Source organism: Neopsephotus bourkii, unplaced genomic scaffold, assembly GCF_033783945.1.
Source record: "Neopsephotus bourkii isolate Nb327-2 ecotype Australia unplaced genomic scaffold, CSIRO-AGI_Nbou_v1 NB_1825, whole genome shotgun sequence".
In the NCBI taxonomy this organism is placed as follows: domain Eukaryota; kingdom Metazoa; phylum Chordata; class Aves; order Psittaciformes; family Psittacidae; genus Neopsephotus; species Neopsephotus bourkii.
Window position 1 is genome coordinate 9300022 of NW_026902298.1, and position 17538 is coordinate 9317559.

At 49.4% G+C, this 17538-nt stretch overlaps 1 protein-coding gene across 2 annotated transcripts in view; it reads left to right on the forward strand.

Annotated features, from left to right (window-relative positions):
- Window positions 1-344: 344 nt before the first annotated feature.
- PRDM11 (PR/SET domain 11) overlaps window positions 345-17538 on the forward strand; it is a 48385-nt gene continuing 31191 nt past the window's right edge. Inside the window, exon 1 of one of the 2 annotated variants that reach the window (XM_061343599.1) lies at window positions 345-770. The gene's annotated coding sequence lies outside the window, so the exon portion shown is untranslated. The remainder of the gene's footprint in view (window positions 771-17538) is intronic. The other variant, XM_061343600.1, reaches the window with a different exon arrangement.

Here is a 17538-nt window from a genome sequence, read left to right on the forward strand (position 1 = left end):
CGGACTCTCCCCCCCGGGTAGCAGCGGAGCCCCGGGGCACTTCCTAGCGCTGTCCCCACAGGCGGGCGGCTCCATCCCGCTCCTGGTCCCGGTCCCTCGCGGGCGGCTGCCGGGCGGCGGCAGGTGGTGGCCGCGGCAGCGCCCGGAGGGGAGCCCCGCGGGTGTCTCCCCTCCGCTCTGCCCCAGGGCCGCCCGGGCGGCGGGGTTTGCCCTTCACAGCCCCCCCCTCCCGAGCCCCCGGCCGCAGATCGGCGCCGGCTCCACGCGGAACTCGCCGGCTCCGGAGCAGGAGGTGGGACCGGGTTGGGTTCGCTCGGCTTTTCCCTTTTATTCCCCTTGCTTTGTGCGGCTTTGGGGGTTTGTTGTTATTATTTCTATCCCCTCCTCTGCTTCCACCCCGGTGCTCGGAGGGAAGGCGGGAGCACCGCGGCCCCGGGAGGGCCCTGACGGGCCGAGCCGTGCCGGGCCGGGCGGGCCGGCGGCGCCTCCCCCCGGTTCGGGGGGTCCCCGGGCTCGGCCCCCGAACGCCCCTCTCTTCCGTTCTCCATGTCATTTCCTGTGCTAATAAGATGGTGGTCACGGCCGGGAGGGAGGGAGCCGCCGCCGCCGCCTCCGCCGAGCCCGGCCCGGCCCCGGGACCCGTCCTCGCCTGGGACTAGCCAGCGGGGCCGGCGGGGAGGGTGGGAGGGCGCAGCCAGACGGGCTCTCCCCGCTCCCCCTCCCCGGGCCCCCCGACGCCGAGGCGGGCCCCCCGCGCCCGCAGCGCCGAGGTGAGTCAGCCCCGCTGGTAGCCAAGGTGGCCACGAAAATGGCTGCGGAGTGCGGCGGGGCGGGAGACGGGGGAAGGTCCGGCTGAGCCGTGCCCGGGCGAGCGGTGCCCGGCTGAGGGGTTGCCAACAGCGCGGCCACGACCCGCGGGGCTCAGGTAGCGCTGCCCCCCTCCGCTCCCCCCCTTCGCTTCCTCTGCGGCGCTGGGCCCGGCCCGTCCCCGCCGCTCCCGCCCGCGCCGCGGCTGCGCCCGCCCTTCCCCTCAGCGCTGTGTGTGCCCCCCCCGCTCCCCGCGCGGCCGTTAACGGGGCCGGTGAGTGACGCGGCCGGCGGCCAATGGGCGGGCGGGGCGGGAGCCACAGTGGAACGCGGGGCGGGGCGGCGGGAGCCCGCGGGACGCGGCGGCACCGGGGCGGGGGCTGAGGGGCGGCCGGGGCCGGGACGCGGGGTTCCCGCAGCGGAGCGGGGCGAAAGCCGGGTCAGTGGGACCCCCCCCCCCGCGGCAGTTTAACCCTGCCTGCAGCATCCCCCGGGCCACTGCGGAGTTGCCCTTGCGCCGCTCAGCCAGGGCGCTTCGTGTGGAAAAACTTCCCCAAATTCATGGGTTTTGGCGTTTTTCCCCGTTAAGTTATTGACTCATTCTGGCTGCTCTGCAGACGCTCCCGAAGAGTGTGATTTTTATACCTGTATTTTTTAAGCCTGATTCGTATATCCCTTGGCATATTCCAAAGGGGAAGGGAAGATGCCTCCAGCATCCCTTATCAGATCCCTTAAAAACCAAACCCAAAACAAACAGAAAACTGGCCCGTGGGCAAAACTGTTGGCTCAGGGTTGCTTCCTCTTTTCCCAGTGATTAATGCTTCTCATTAATGGGAGGAGAACTGGCAGAACCAGCTTAAAAACCACCCGGACCTGACGGAGAGAGGGTTGTTTTCCAGCGCTGCAGGTGCTGCTCAGTGTTCTGTTGAGCAGCTGAGGAGCCCCAAATATCCAGCAGCCCCCTTGGATCCGGTCCTGCTGGTGAGGTTTGATTCCCTGTGAGATCAGTGGAGCCAGGCTGGGCTTTATGTCCCCTAAATTTCCGTTCATGCACTCAATGGAGATTATAAGCAATGAAAGTGGAAAGGGAAATGACTCTTTTCAACTTTCTAATGCCTTGTGTATAAACCCCACCGTGAACGTGCGTGCCTGATGAGGATAGCGTGGTTTGTTTGGTTTCAAGCGCAAGCTGCATTCGGAAATGGAAGTATTCGGGTGATGTGTGTTCGTCTCTTGCAAGCGGTGCTTGGAGCAAAGGTGCTCCCCCTCTAAGAATAGTGGCTTAGTGAATGGCTGGGCGATGTGGGGCTCTTCAGGCACGTGGAGTCTGCAGAGAGATCCAGTGTTGGGGCTGCTGGTGTGGCCAGTGGAAGGATGGTGACATTGAAGAGCTATGGGAGATGCTGAGGGGTTGCCCTGGCTCTTGGCTAGATGCTGAGTTGTCTGGTCATGCTGTGTTGTGGAGAAGCAGGACCAGGGAAAGCCGCTGTTCCCTCATGCTTTAGGGTTCGTAGAACTGTGCAATGGTTTGAGTTGTAAAGGACCTTAAGATCATCCAATTCCAACCCCCTGCCATGGGCAGGTCACCTTCCACTAGACCAGGTGCTCCAAGCCCTGTCAAACCTGCCCTTGAACACTGCCAGGGATGGGGCAGCCACAGCTTCTCTGAACACCCTGTGCCACTGCTTTACCACTCTCATAGTAAAGAATTTCTTCCTAATGTCTAATCTCAGTCTCCCCTCTGGCAGGTTAAAGCCATTCCCTGTTGCCCTGTTCCTTACAGGTCCTTGTAAAAAATCCCTGCACAGTTTTCTGTAGCCCCTTTAGTCACTGGAGCTGCTCTAAGGTCTCCCCTTCAGGAGCCTTCTCTTCTCCAGGCTGACCCAGCCCAGCTCTCTCAGCCTGGCTCCAGAGCAGAGCTGCTCCAGCCCTCACAGCATCTCTGTGGCCTCCTCTGGACTCGTTCCAACAGCTCCACATCCCTCCTGTGCTGTTGCCCCAGAGCTGGATGCAGGACTGCAGGGGGTTCTTCCCAGAGAGCAGTAGAGGGGGAGAATCCCCTCCCTTGACCTGCTGCTCATGCTCCTTTTGGTGCAGCCCAGGACACAGTGGGTTTCTAGGCTGCAAGACTTCACTAGGGGCTCCTGTTGAGCTTCTCATAAGCCAACACCCCCATGTTCTCCTTGGGGTTGCTCTCAGTCTAGTGTCTGCCTGGACTGTATTTGTGCTTGGGACTGCCCCAACCCAGGAGCAGGAAAAGCACCTCAACACCCAGTGTCTAAAGCTGCTCTTCCCTCAGGCTGTCCATGGGAGGTGAAGGGGGATCCTGTGGCTCCCATCCCAGGGCTGGCTTTGCTGTGGAGCTGGCTGCTCTGGGGAGATTGACCTCTCACTCCTCTAGCATCTTTGTGGACCATGCGTGAAGCACAGTGTTTTCTGGGCCAGTTTGTAGGGGACTCCCTCATCATGAGCCTTGCTGATAGCAATTAGTGGTGCTTTCTTGACAATTTAAGGGGGAAGGATTACTGTGAGGGTAATTACTGGTTCTGAACACTAAGGACACTGCTGGAGGAGCCCAGAGCAGGAAGGTTCCTGCTGCAGCAGGCTGGGTTTGTGATCAGGGTGCCAGAAGTCTCTCAGTGAGTGGAGACTGCAGCCCTGAGTCAAGCATCAGAGTAAAGTATGTGTATTGAGGAGAAAAACGACAAGCCCAGGCAAGACAGGCCTTTGGTCTTTTTATAAACAGTACTGTGTACGCTTTATCCTTCCGCTTGTTGGGGTTTTTTATTAATACACTTTTTTCCTTTCATAACTTCTGTCTCATGCTGGTTAACTCCAAAGCAAAGCTGGGGTTTATTTTAGTTTCCCCCTCCCCTTGTCCATTTATGCAAGAGAAATACACGCTTTTACCTATTTCTTTACTCTTAAATTTGCTGTTAGCAGGGCCTCTCTCTTGATGTTTTGGCTGCAAGTGCTGCTGACCACTTCCAGAGCTCTTAAAGTTCATGACATTTTGGAGTAGCATATTTAAAATTGTTATTGCCAATTGTTGACATTGGGACAATTTGCATGGAGAAACTAAACATAGGCCCAAAGGCAAAATGCTGTTTGCTTGATTTGGTGTTTTGTTTTGTTTGACAGTCAAATAATAGTACTGTAGACTAACTGGGAGACCTCCAGAAAGAAGAAATAAGTTGCTAAAGCTTGATCTGAAGATACAAGGCTGGGTGACTGTAAGAAGTAATGACTCTTGTTCCCGGTGGCATGAGGCAGACATGCAGAGGGACTTTTTACAAGGGCAGGTAGTGACAGGGCAAGGGGGAATGGCTTTAAACTGACAGAGGAGAGATTTAGATTAGGCATTAGTCAGCTCTTCCCTGTGAGGGTGCTGAGGCACTGGCACAGGGTCCCCAGAGAAGCTGTGGCTGCCCCATCCCTGGCAGTGTTCAAGGCCAGGTTGGACGGGGCTTGGAGCAAGCTGCTCTAGTGGAAGGTGTCCCTCCCCGTGGCAGGGGATTGGAACTGAATGAGCTTTAAGGTCCCTTCCAACACAAACCATTCTATGATTCTATGAACACAGGTGGAAACTTTTGATGCCTACTTTGTGCTGGGGACCTGTATCTGAGACTTGTGAACAACTGTTTTTCCTAAGAAAGCCAGAACAAGCAAAACATCACTTTCATTCCTCAGTTTGGATTGCAGTTTTCTAGCATTTTAAGAAATCTGGAGTCATTTCGATGCACGTCTGGGTATGCTTGACATGTCTTCATGCATCAGCATTGAGTTCTGTGAATTCTCACCTGAGCAGAGGTCCTTCAGAGCCCAAGGCTGAGAGCTGCTTGGGGCACAGGCATAGCTGATGAAGGGGGCTCAGCAAGTGCAGCATCCATTGGCACTGAGCGAGTGGCAGAATTCTTCCTTGACTGCTGGTGGGCAGCGCTGCCACAGGACACTGGCTTTTCTGCTCCTTGTCTTGCCCATTGTCATGCTTGTGGTGTATTTCATTGCGAGAGCTTCTGTAAAGCATTCCTGTCTGAAGATCTGTCATAGAGGGTGATGTTTCTTGGACCAGAGCTCCTGTGCAGCTGCAGACAGTTTTAGTGTCGCCTCTTGCACCAATCTCTGCAGTGGTGGGTTAAAGAAGGCTTCAGTTTCACAGGCTCTGTTCTCCCTGTCACCATTTCTCTGCTACTGAAGGTGTCTTTAAATAAAGCTTCTAGAGCAATGCTCCTTCTGAAGCTGCATTGTGAAATGTTGCTTTTCAGGAATCCAGGCTAGTTCAGCTTCCCCTTGCAAGTGGATTCCAGAACAAATCCAACCTTCCAGAGCAAAACCAGAGAGAGTAAGGTGAGAGACAGGTTCCTGTCTCCCTGCCTGGCATCTTCAGGAAAGTGAGGGAAAAGTGCTTTGGAAAGGGAGGAAGTTTGTGGGCAAAATAAGCTGAATAAAGATTGATGGAAAACACAGAGTAGTCCTGTGGCTTCTTTGGGATGTGAGAGCATCCAAGGTGGATGGAGGAAAAGCCTGGTGAGGAGGGCAACACAAGCATCCTGTGTTAGTTTTTCTTTGAAATGGCCACTGTGTGATAGGCACTACATTACTAATAAAAAAAGCAAGGAGGGAAAACGGTGCATCCCAAACTGCACATAACTGCAGGAACCCATGTTTCTGCTGCAAGACAGTCAGGCAATTAAAAATACCAACACTTAAAGCTTTGCTGTTGTGCTTCCTGGTCACGTTGGTCTGTTTGTGTGAGCAGGATAGCTCATATCCTTGAGAGCTGTTGTTCTCTCCCTGCAAATCAGCACTTTGGGGTTTCAGACTCTCAAGAGTTTCTCTGCAGTCAGAAGGTAAAAACATTATACATACAATTTAAAGTTTAAGCTGCAGAAATTGGCAGCCTCCAGAGAGAGAGAGATCAGTAATGCGTACTGCAGAAGACTTCACTGCAGACCCTTGGTCATGGACAGCCATCACTAAGGGGCCCATCAGAAGGGTATTGTAAGCAGAGCTGTCCAATTTGAGAATGCTCTGATAAATGGTTTCATTTCTCTGCCCCCTTTTTTCTCTCCTCCCTTAGGCTTTGGCTTTTCAGCAAGGGTAGTTTTACTCCAGCTGTAGTGACTTGTCCTGGAGGAGAGATTGCTGTTCACAAGCGAGTGTTGGCATTGAGCCCTGCTGGGGCTGGCACTCTTGGAGCTCAGTGCGGCTGCCTGTGCCGCTGTCAGCTGCAGGTTGGCTTTTGTAGTATCATAGAATAGTTTGGGTTGGAAGGGACCTTAAAGCACATGCAGTTCAAAACCCCGACCATGGGCAGGGACCCCTTCCACTAGAGCAGCTTGCTCCAAGCCCGTGTCCAACCTGGCCTTGAACACTGCCAGGGATGGGGCAGCCACAGCTTTTCTGGGCAACCTGTGCCAGCGCCTCAGCATCCTCATGGTAAAGAAGCTTGGCTGTGGGTACTTTGGGTGATGTATGAGGGCAGAGAGGTGAAAATGCATGGAGGGTGATGTGGGGAATTGTCTCAGCAGCTTTAGAATTGCTTTAATGAGCTAACCCTGAGAGTATCCTGTCCCTACAGGCCCTTGGGGCCCTTGTCCCAAGCCCCTCTCCAGGTTTCCTGGAGCGCCTTTAGGCACTGGGGCTGCTCTAAGGTCTCCCCTTCAGGAGCCTTCCTCTCCTCCAGGCTGACCCAGCCCAGCTCTCTCAGCCTGGCTCCAGAGCAGAGCTGCTCCAGCCCTTGCAGCATCTCTGTGGCCTCCTCTGGACTCACTCCAACAGCTCCATGTCCCTCTTGTGTTGGAGGCCCCAGAGCTGAAAGCAGGACTGCGGGGGGGGGGTCTCCCCAGAGCACAGCAGAGCAGCAGGTTCACCTCCTTTGACCTGCTGCTCGTGCTCCTTTTGATGCAGCCCAGGACACAGTGGGTTTCTGGGCTCAAGTGCACACTGCGGGGTTGTGTTGAGCTTTAATGAGCTAACCCTGAGAGCATCCTGTGCTGGTCCCCAAGCCAGGGGCCATCTCTGGGCTGGCTCCAGGCTGCTGAGTGCAGATCAGGGCACTGTGGGCACGCAGCTTCTGTGGCCCCAGAGTGTTGAAGGCCAGTAACTGGAGCTGATGTTAGTCAGGGACATCAGCTGTTTCCAGGCTGATAACTGACGTGAAATATTGCCCAGTGCATTCCTTTTCAGTACAATGAAGCTTTATTTTGAAAATATATCATATAAAGTCTGTCGTAATATGCTGATTGGAGCTAAATGTGGTCCTTCAACTGCAGATTCAAGCAGCTGAGCAGACTTGAGTGTACATAGCATCTTCATTGAAAACAGATTTAAGTTTAGCTGGGATTACCTTCCCACTCCTCACACGTTCCTTTTTACACCCTTCATTTGGATAAACCTTGACTTCCTCATGCGTGGGGGGGCTGGGGATTGCTGTTCTGTTTTGGTTTGATTTCTTTTGTTCTGAGGCCCCTGGAGTACTTCATGTGCTCTGCTGCTCTCATTAAATTGGAGAACTTCTGCTCAGAAAGGCTAATGCAGATTTTAAATGTGCCACAGTTTGCAGCATCCAGTCCTGTTACCCTTCAGGAGAAATGAATGAAAACACTTGGAAACTGAAGAAAACATCAATACTGATGGCATATGGGTGTATTTTTGTGTTACAGCGAACAATAAAATATGTCCTAGAGCTGTCCTGTGTACAAACCTAGGCAAGCAGATTGTCTTTTTTGAGCTCGAATGACTTTAATCAGCTTTTGAAGAATAGAAGCCTTTTAATTACTGAATTTCTCTTCCCATCATGACTGGGAGAGCATTCGTATGTACAGAATGTGTATAAGTTGCTTCATTCCTTGAGAAACTCTTCCTAAATGGTATGGTGAGGGACTGCTGGATGGGTGCAGTGGTACCTGACCCTCAGGGCAGAATCCCACCAGATAACGCTGCATTGCTGTTGCTAATGCACTGCTTCCAGAAAAGAGGATACTGCATGTCCTGGACTTGTTGAGAGCTAGCTTCAGCTAAATCTGACGCTACCCTCCCTGATGGTTGGCGGTCATGAGGCCCCACTTGGAGCACTGTCTGCAGTTCTGGTGTCCCCAGTGTAAGAAGGTAATGGAGCTGTTGAAGCAAGTCCAGAGGAGGCCACAAAGATGATCAAGGGCTGGAGCATCTCCTGTACTGAGACAGGCTGAGAAAGTTGAGGCTGTTCAGCCTGGAGAAGAGAAGGCTGCGTGGAGACCTCAGAGCAGCCTTCCAGTATCTGAAGGGGGCCTATAGAAATGCTGGAGAGGGACTCTTCATCAGGGACTGTAGTGATAGGACAAGGGGTGATGAGTTAGAACTTAAACAGGGGAAGTTTAGATTGAATATAAGGAGGAAGTTCTTTACTGTGAGGTTGGTGAAGCACTGGAATGGGTTGTCCAAGGAAGTTGTGAATGCTCCATCCCTGGCAGGGTTCAAGGCCAGGTTGGACAGAGCCTTGGGTGACATGGTTTAGTGTGAGGTGTCCCTGCCCATGGGAGGGGGGCTGGAGCTTAAGGTCCTTTCCAACTCTGGCTGTTCTATGATCTTCGTAGTGTAGTTCCTCAGTGACTTGCACACATGAAGTCACTATGATGTGCTCCCTCTTATTTCTGGACTAGAACTGAATGAGTTTTTGGGCTCTTTCAATGCTTCTGCTAATCAGTACTTAAAAATGTCCACAGTGTAGAGGACCAGGTATTTCTGGTGCCTTTACCCAGTACCTTTATATAGAAGATGCACAGGGGGTGGTTGAAGGAATGGACCAGGAATGCTTGGCTAGAAATCTGTTGTAGTTTGCTGTGTTAGGATACATAGCGTCTGAACACCCCTCTCTGTATGGAAGGGAATGTGCAGGTCATATGGTAGTGATGGTGAATTCAGCACATGGATATCTGATTTCTTGGCAGTTTGGACACTGGGAGTATCTGGACTGCTGCCTGCCCCAAGGAAAAGAGGGTCAGCATGACCCATGCTCAGCCAGTACTCATCCAAGCTGTGTAATGTGAACCCCTAACCTGTAGACAGATTTACCAGCCCTGAATAATGTCTGTTGTGCTGTGTGATCTTATCTCCCTAATGGCCTGCAAGAGGGTACAAATGAGGAGAAATAAATATGGCTTTTGCTTTTGCTTCCTCTGCATTTTATGAAACAGTTGATTTGTTCTCGTTTTGCCTGGAGTGTTCACCAGTGCCTTTAAAGGACTGAGCTAGGGTTTTAGGAGTTTTGGAGCAAAGGAAAATATGATTTGCTCCTGTCTTCTTGTTTTCCCTGCAAATATTCTTCCCCTTTTTGCTGAACAAGTAAAAAGAAAGTTTGCCATGTTCTGATGCCTGAGTAAACTACTGTAACAAACATAGAGGAACCATAATGTAACATCATTCAGCAGAAACGAACAGGCACCAACTGGACAAATGGTGCCAAAGCAGGATTTTATCTTTATTTTGCGTCTTTACCCGTAGGTCCCATTTATATGGGGATCCCCCAGCTGCTGAGACACCTTGCCTGGATGCTGTAGAGGCTTTAAAATTTGATGTTTGGCTTTTGAGTTGGGCGGTGGGATGGGGCACTGCTCAATAACCAGGTGCCTGTCAGAGGTTCAGAGGTGTCCTGATGGGTTGAGAGTTTCTCATCTGCCTTTGGGACACAGGATTCTGGACTGTGCTTTGTAAGCAATACCATCTGCTTAGGAAACTTTCTGTCATGCGGCTGTATCAGGGGTGAAATTGTGGTTTGTGCTTTTTATGTGACAGAATTTAAGGGCAGTCTTGTTTAAACCTCATAGTGTGTATAAAGGCTGACAAACACTTGGTTGTCACTGTTGGGTGCATTGTTGGCTTTGTGCAGGACAAGGTGAAATGCACTGAGCTTTCTGACTTGGGGGGACAGTCTGAATGTCATGCTTAGCTTGGCCATGGTTACAGATGCATTTGCAAGCCTGTCATAGAGTCATAGAATGGTTTGGGTGTCCTGGTACTTTGTCCTGTCCTCTCCTCTAGCACCACTACACCTTCACTAGTGCAAGAAAAAATCAAGACTACTGCAGGTAGTCTTCTTTATTAAAAGATAAAGAGCTGGAACTTGTAGAAAAGCCTTGAGTGAAAGGCTGTCTTGTTAAAAGATGGATTGTGTTCTCCAGAGGGGCTAATTTAGACACTAAGGAAATATATGTGGAGTTGATTGCTGGCTGGGTGCCCGTCACTGAAGGGCACCGGAGGCTGCAATGCCAGGCAGGGCTGGTAGTGCTGGCACTGCAGCCCATGACTGTTGGCTCGCGTGAATTCTTTCTCTGCCTTCCAGCTAATTTTATCCCGTTGATTTTTTCATGAATCATTTCCCATCTCTGTTGGTTAGAAATTAAAGTGGAACTTTGCTAGCCAGAATAGCCACATCTGCTATTTAGAAAGTACTGTCTGGGGTTTGCTTCCTGCCCACCCCCCCTACGCCTTCCCTTTCCCTTCCTTCTCACATCCGTCAGTGCTCACATACATGAACCGCTGGTATCGCTCCCCCAAAGGCATTTTTAGGCTGGCACAAGCACAGGGGTCCTCGGGGTGGGTGGCTGGGCAGCAGGTGGGTGCTGAGTGCTATGTGGCAGGGTCCCAGGCGTGTGGCAGGGCTGGCAGGACCCCACTGGGGTGGCTTGGGTTTCCTGCACGTGCTTTGTAGAACATGAAAGGCACTCCTGTGGCTGTTCCTAGTGCAGCAGAACAGGAGCGTGCTGCAATGTCTCAGCCAAGTACTTCCTCACTCCAGCCTTTTGCCTGCCTGTGGATGAGTAGGTGATATGGGCATTAAATTCACCTTTACTTTCTGTAAAGGCATCTAAGTGATGAAAAACTTGACTTTTCCAGACCCAAAGATAACTTCCCTTAGTTAAGCTGTGTGTGCTTGATTGCCATTGAGGCTGCTGTCTGGGCCAGCAGCAAGGAATGGAGAGAATCATAGAATCATAGTATCAACAAGGTTGGAAAAGACTTTTAAGATCATCAAGTCCAACCATTATCCCAGGACTGACAAGGCCACCACTAATCCATATCACTGAGGGCCTCATCTTCGTGGCTTTTGAACACTTCCAGGGATGGTGATGCCACCACTTCCCTGGGAAAACTGTTCCAATAGCTGATTACCCTCTCTGTGAAGAATTTTTTCCCAGTAAGTTGATTATCCAGAAGTTGAGCCCTATAACTAGAGATCATGGGAGTCGCATAGGAGTTGCATGGTGCAGGTCCTGTGGGTAAGCAAAGTTTTGCTGGCAAGCTGTGCTTAGGAAAAAACATATTCCCTTGAAACAGTGAGGCCTAGATAGATAAACAGGAGGAGGTGTCTAACTTGTTGATTGATGTTCATCTTTAATCAGTCTTAGTGGATCACAGCAAATCCAGGAGACTGGAAGACTGGTTGTGTTGGGATGGTTCTGGAAATGATAGATTGGGTAGCAAGACACTGATGCTGGGTAAATATATAATAATTCATGCCTGAAACTTGATGTTATGGAAAGTGTCTTCTACTTCTCCAACAGATCTGATTTTGTTTAGAAGATTTTGTTGGTTTAAGGAAAGATCCATAGATGTGATGTATTTGGATCTATAAGGCAGTTAACTCAGTGCATGAGGGCACAACTAATATCTAATATCTGATACCATGGAATATCAATAAAGTACGAGTGGTTTAGGAAGTCAAGGTAGTGACTGTTAATCTGCATCCGGTAAATAAACTGAAGTGGCAGTATAAACAGTAAGGGGGGTGAAGGATACTCAGAACTAAAGGACAGTATTAGCACACTAATGAATCTGCTGTTTGTGTATTAGCTTTAAAATGAACTTAGAAAATCATTTTTCAGCATCAAAAGATCAAGGCTCTGGCATTGCCGCCTTAGACGAGGGGGGAAAATAATCCAGCTATTTTAAGCTAGAGCTCGATCATTTTACAGAAGAGTCTTTGCAACATGATATGTGGAGACCGTGGCTTCAAAGAAGTGGACTCGATGATCCTTCCCTCCAAAGGAGGCAAGGGAAGAAGCCAGTTCTGCCTCACATTCACTCAGTGATGCAGAAGAAACCACGACTCGCCACTGGCAAAACGTGTCGATGAAACAAGTCTGGTGAAATACAGCTGTTGGTAGGGGAAGGATGGACTTACGCAGTTTGTTTGGTAAGTGGAGCCATTGAAACAGTCATTTTCATGCAGACAAGTGGAGAGTTATGGACCTGGGAAGGTATCTCCTGACATCTGTGAAGGGAGGCCTGAGCAGTCCCATGTAGGGATCAGAATGGGCAAGTGGCTTCAGGGAGCTTTAGTGCCAGGTCCTAGCTGGAAAAGATGGCTCTGATTTTGGGCATACAAACAGAGAGGTAATAAATCAGGGTGAGGAGGCAGTTTTATGTCTGTAATGCTTATATTTACTTCAAGCTTAGTCTGACACCAGCGTGGCTTTCTGGTGCCAGCATCTTGAAGTCATGCAGAGAATATTGGAAGAGTTACACAGAAGAATGACAACTGTTGGGAAGTTGAGAAGGTGCTGCATGGGTGCATATCCAGGGCTCTGCTATGTATGTGTTTTTATTCAGTGCTTATCACTATTGCTGTCCAAACACCTTTCAACAGTGCCTTAAGAAACAAGGCTTGTGTCTGCCACTTGCTTGTACCTTTATTCTGTCCTTGGGGAGAAAAATGGTGGTGTAAGAGCATCTTGTCTAAGCACTGGGGGTTTGTGTGTGTTTTAACTTTGTAAATGTACGTATGTATTTATGTTGAAGAAGCCTAAGGCAAAGAAGTGCAACTGACCAAAGATGGTGAGGTTTGTTACAGCCATTGACCTGGGAAGCAATACTTCCCATGGTCACAAAGCAGCATCCCAACATGATGGCTATTTCAGCCTTTCCCAGAGCTGTTGACTCGTACCCAGAAATAGAGAGGTCCACATACAGCATGTCCCTGGTTGGGATTAACAGTTGAAACGAACTTCTAAGAAAGTGTTGGCTTCTCTTCCCCTTGCTAGGCTTGCCTGGAGATTTTGTCCTGTTTGTAGGCTAAAGGGCATGTGACGTACAGGGGATCAGTCAGGTTGACCTAATTCTCCTTTCTATCCTCAAACTGTACATCTGTGAAATCAGTGCAAGGAGCTGAACACAGTAAAAATAAGTTTCCAGTTTAAGGGAATTATTTTTAATATATTTAAGAAGTGCAAGTTACTTGCATGTTCTTCCAGCTGCAGTAAGGAGCTGGCTTGGCTCCATGGCATGCTGCACTGTTTCACAGGCTTTAAGGCTTCATGGAAGCTTTACATACAGAGCATCCTGCTGTGCTGAGTCCTTACTCAATGCTTAATGCAGTTGCACCAAATAGTACCTGTTTTGCAGGGGCTTGTGCTGATCCATGATTCTTTACTATGAGGGTGCTGAGGCGCTGGCACATGATGCCCAGAGAAGCTGTGGCTGCCCCATCCCCGGCAGTGTTCAAGGCCAGGCTGGACACAGGGGCTTGGAGCAACCTGCTCTAGTGGAAGGTGTCCCTGCCTGTGGCAGGGGGTTGGAACTGAATGAGCTTAAAGGTCCCTTCCAACACAAACCAGTCTGGGATTATATGATACTAACTTCTTACTCTGCTATCATCAGCAAAGGCTTCCAGCTGGCCATAATACAGAATTTTGTGTCAAATCCTGTAAAATCAGCATCATTTTCCACCTTTGCTAGAAACCACTGTATGACAAATTTAAGATTAGTTCAGGGATTATTTCAGAAGTTCTTCTCCCTCTGAAACATGTCTGTCATGAAATAGATCATGGCAGGTTTTGATGACATGTTTTGCCAATAAACCATTTAAGAGTGACAGTGTGAACACATCTTGCATCCACTTGAAATGACAGGAGGAGTTCCAGGTTGGCAAACGGGAATTTCCCTGTCCCCAGCCTGTTTACAGTCAGGATGACACCAGAAACATAGAGTTGTGGCACCCTCATGGTGTTTGTTGTGTCAGTTGTTGGTCTTGAGCAAGTCATTGAAACCACTAAGAACACTCAGCCTTCCCTGCAGTAAAATGGGTTTAAGTGCTGTGGTTTTGAAGGTTTCTTGTAGTCCTGACCTTCTTTAGTGTCTTCAGAATTCAAGACTCAACATGTTTTCTACTTTTCTGATGAATTTACAGCTACTGACTATAGTGGAGCAATTGGCAATGATTTATCCAAGTCCTAATTGCAGCCCATGATGCTCAAATCCTACATCATCCATGCCCTGTAATTTCCACTAATTGAGTTTGAATTTGTGACTAACCCAGGTTGTCTCCAGCTGTGCAGGCTGTGCTCAACCCTGCTCTGTGGCTGTCAGAGAGCCTTGGCCTTGCATCAAGCTGGGAGACAGGTCATCAGGTCTTTCCCTGACACCAGTTTTCAGGATGCAGAACAGCTTTGCTTGTAGAAACATTAAGGGGGGAAAGTTAAGCCAGTGCTGTGGCAACTGTCAAGGCGAAAGCTCTTTTCCCAGTGGAGCATGGGTTTGGTTCTGTCCGTGGACAGTGGTCGTCCTCTGGGCAAACTGGTTCTCCCTCTTATTTTGTGGAATCTCTTGGTGTTTGCATTGGTGGTGAGCATGAGCTGTGTAGCCAGCTGGTACTTCATATAGTGACCTGATATGGTTGGCATGGCTGAGGACCTGGGTAAGTGAATTCACCTCGGGGAGAGCTCAGCTTGGGTCTTTCATGGCTGCTTGGGGGGAGCTCAGAGCCTTGAATGCTTTGCTTTATTCCCCCTTCTTGTCTCATCAGTAGCTGACTGTTCTGGATTCCTATTTCTGATAATAATATGCAACTGTAGAAGAAGCATATGAATTCAAGTCCGTCTTTCACCATGGGCCCGCACTTTAAAACATGTTACAAGCTACACAAGATCTTTCTTAAAAGCAGAGGGGATGACCTCCAGAAAGGCGGCAGTGAGAAATTGAGTGGAGGAGCTGTGTGCTGAGGAGGGGATGGATTCCTATATGGCTGTTTCACATGCAAGAATGTCCCAATCTGGGAAATGTGCCAGTAAAATGTAAAATTAAAGCTGTGTTTTGGAGGCTGATGCATGCAGATAAGAGTCTGAGGCTGTTAACTAGTAACTACAAGAGGGGCAATGATAAAGGCAGAATACTTGGAGACAGGAATTCACAGGTTTGCTCATGCTTAACCCTATTTGGACACTTTTTTTCTGCATTAGAGATTAACAGCTCCCATGTTCTTTTGTATTCTACTTCCCTGATTGTGAGCAACAGGGCGAAGCCACTGCCTGTGTCATAGGCAGATACATGACAGGTCCTTACCTACTTTGTGAAGAAAGTGAGAGGTTATGTGGCACTGCCTGTAAACCCAGGGATGCCTCTTGGGATGTGTAGCAGTCACACTCGTGTCCAGAGGACTTGATGTTGTATGCAAACAACACCTGGATCTTCACAGCATCCCTCTCACCTAGGGATCATCCTAGATGTTGTGGCTGCCGCATCCCTGGCAGTGTTCAAGGCCAGGTTGGACAGGGCTTGGAACAGCCTGCTCTAGTGGAAGGTGCCCCTGCCCATGACAGGGGGTTGGAACTGAATGAGCTTTAAGGTCCCTTCCAACCCAAACCATTGTATGGTTCTATGACTTTGCAGTAGGCTGTGTGCACAGTGACACTTGCGAGGACTGGCTGTCCTGGTAGGCACAAGGACATGCACATAGCAGGCCAAGTATCCACTGAAATACCTTCAGCAGTAACCAAGGAGCCTGCTCTGCTTATGCGTACATGGTGCTTCTCCACATAGAATCATAGAATCATCTGAAACCTTCAGAGGATCTTCATATTTAAGTGTTAGCACAAACACAGCTATAAAAATTGCCCCCCAAAAGAGAAAAGAACAATGAATTGGAGGAAGTGTAAAGTACAGAATGTGAACTAGACTCTTGTAGCAGTGGGAAACTGAAAGGGGGGGAGAAAGGGCAAGAAAGAGGAACTAATGGACAGTTAAATTAGCAAAACTTAAAACCAGCTTTAGATATATCAGAATCTGAAACAGTCCTGAAAGCAGTCACCTGCTGGTGCCTGGACCTGCACAAATGTCAGATATTCCTTTCCTGTAGCTGGTAGAAAAGTCGGATGATGGTACCAGTTGCAGCAGCAATGTGATGCTCTCTGCTGTAGCAGTAGCTTGGGGAAATACCGAACAGCAGCTACTGCTGAGGATGTTTTAAAGTTGCATCCATGAATTTTAAAAAGGCTGCTGAGCAATACTCTGGGCCATAAATGCTCATTTATATATATATATATATATATATACACACATGTAATGAGTTAAACTGAGAAAAAAGTGTGTGTTAGTTGCTAACAAGTAAGCTAATATCAAGTCTAACCTGGGCAAGCTAGAATAGTTGGCGGTCTGATGTTGGCTTCCAACAAAATAACATAATAGCAGACAGGGGGTGGCTTGGTCATGCTTTAAGGGGGTGTTAATTGCAATAATCAGCGTGTTCAGGTATTTTAAGATAGGGTTTTTGTGTGATTTTCTGATGTTGCTATAATTCTGCTTGATTAAGGTTAAAGCTTTGGTATGTGTTGTGTGTTTAATGCACTGAAGTTGTGCCACAGGTCATTGGAATAAGCATCCAGAATGATTCAGTGTGTGGCATTGTTGGAGCAGGCCCAGAGGAGGCTACAAAGATGCTGCGAGGGCTGGAGCAGCTCTGCTCTGAAGCCAGGCTGAGAGAGCTGGGCTGGGGTAGCCTGGAGAAGAGAAAGGAGACCTTCTTGCATCCTTTCAGCACTCAAAGGGGGCTTGTAAGAAAGATGGAGCAGGATTTTTAGTAGGGCCTGTAGCAGTAGGACAAGGGGCAATGTTTTAAACTGAAAGAGGGGAGATCCATGCTAGATAGAAGAAAGGAAATTTTTCAGTATGAGGGTGCTGAGGTGCTGGCACAGGGTGCCCAGAGAAGCTGTGGCTGCCCCATCCCTGGCAGTGTTCAAGGCCAGGTTGGACACAGGGGCTTGGAGCAACCTGCTGTAGTGGAAGGGGTCCTTGCCTGTGGCAGGGGATTGGAACTGGGTGAGCTTTAAGGTCCCTTCCAACCCCAAATATTTGATGAGTAAATGAAAGTATGACTAAATGAAAGGTCACAGTGTGACAAAAGGAGAGCCATTGCTGCTGCTAAGTGTATTTCTAGCAGTGTCACGTGGGAATTGTTTCTTTAGCTTGATTCTAATCAAGTGATGGGTGTTGGTCTCTTTTCCTGAGTAACAAGTGGTAGGGTGAGAGGAAAAGACCTCAAGTTGGGCCTGGGGAGGTTTAGATTGGATATCAGGGAAAAAGTTTTCACTGAAATAGTTATCAAGCACTGGAATGGGCTGCCCAGGGAAGAGGATGAGTCACCATCCTTGGAGATACTTAAAAGATGTGTAGATATTGCACTTAGGGACATGGCTCAGTGGTGGTGGCAGTTAGGTTTATGGGTGGACTCAGTGATCTTGAAGATCTTTTCCAGCCTAAATGATTGTGTGGTTCTTAAGTCTGTTCTTGTCTTGGAGGAAAACTGAAGGGGGCCTACAGGGATGCTGGAGAGGGACTCTTCATCGGAGACTTTAGTAAGAGGACAGGGGGTAGTGGGTTTAAAGTTAGACAGGTGGAGATTCAGGTTAGGTATAAGGAGGAAGTTCTTCACTGTGAGGGTGCTGAGGCGCTGGCACAGGGTGCCCGGAGAAGCTGTGG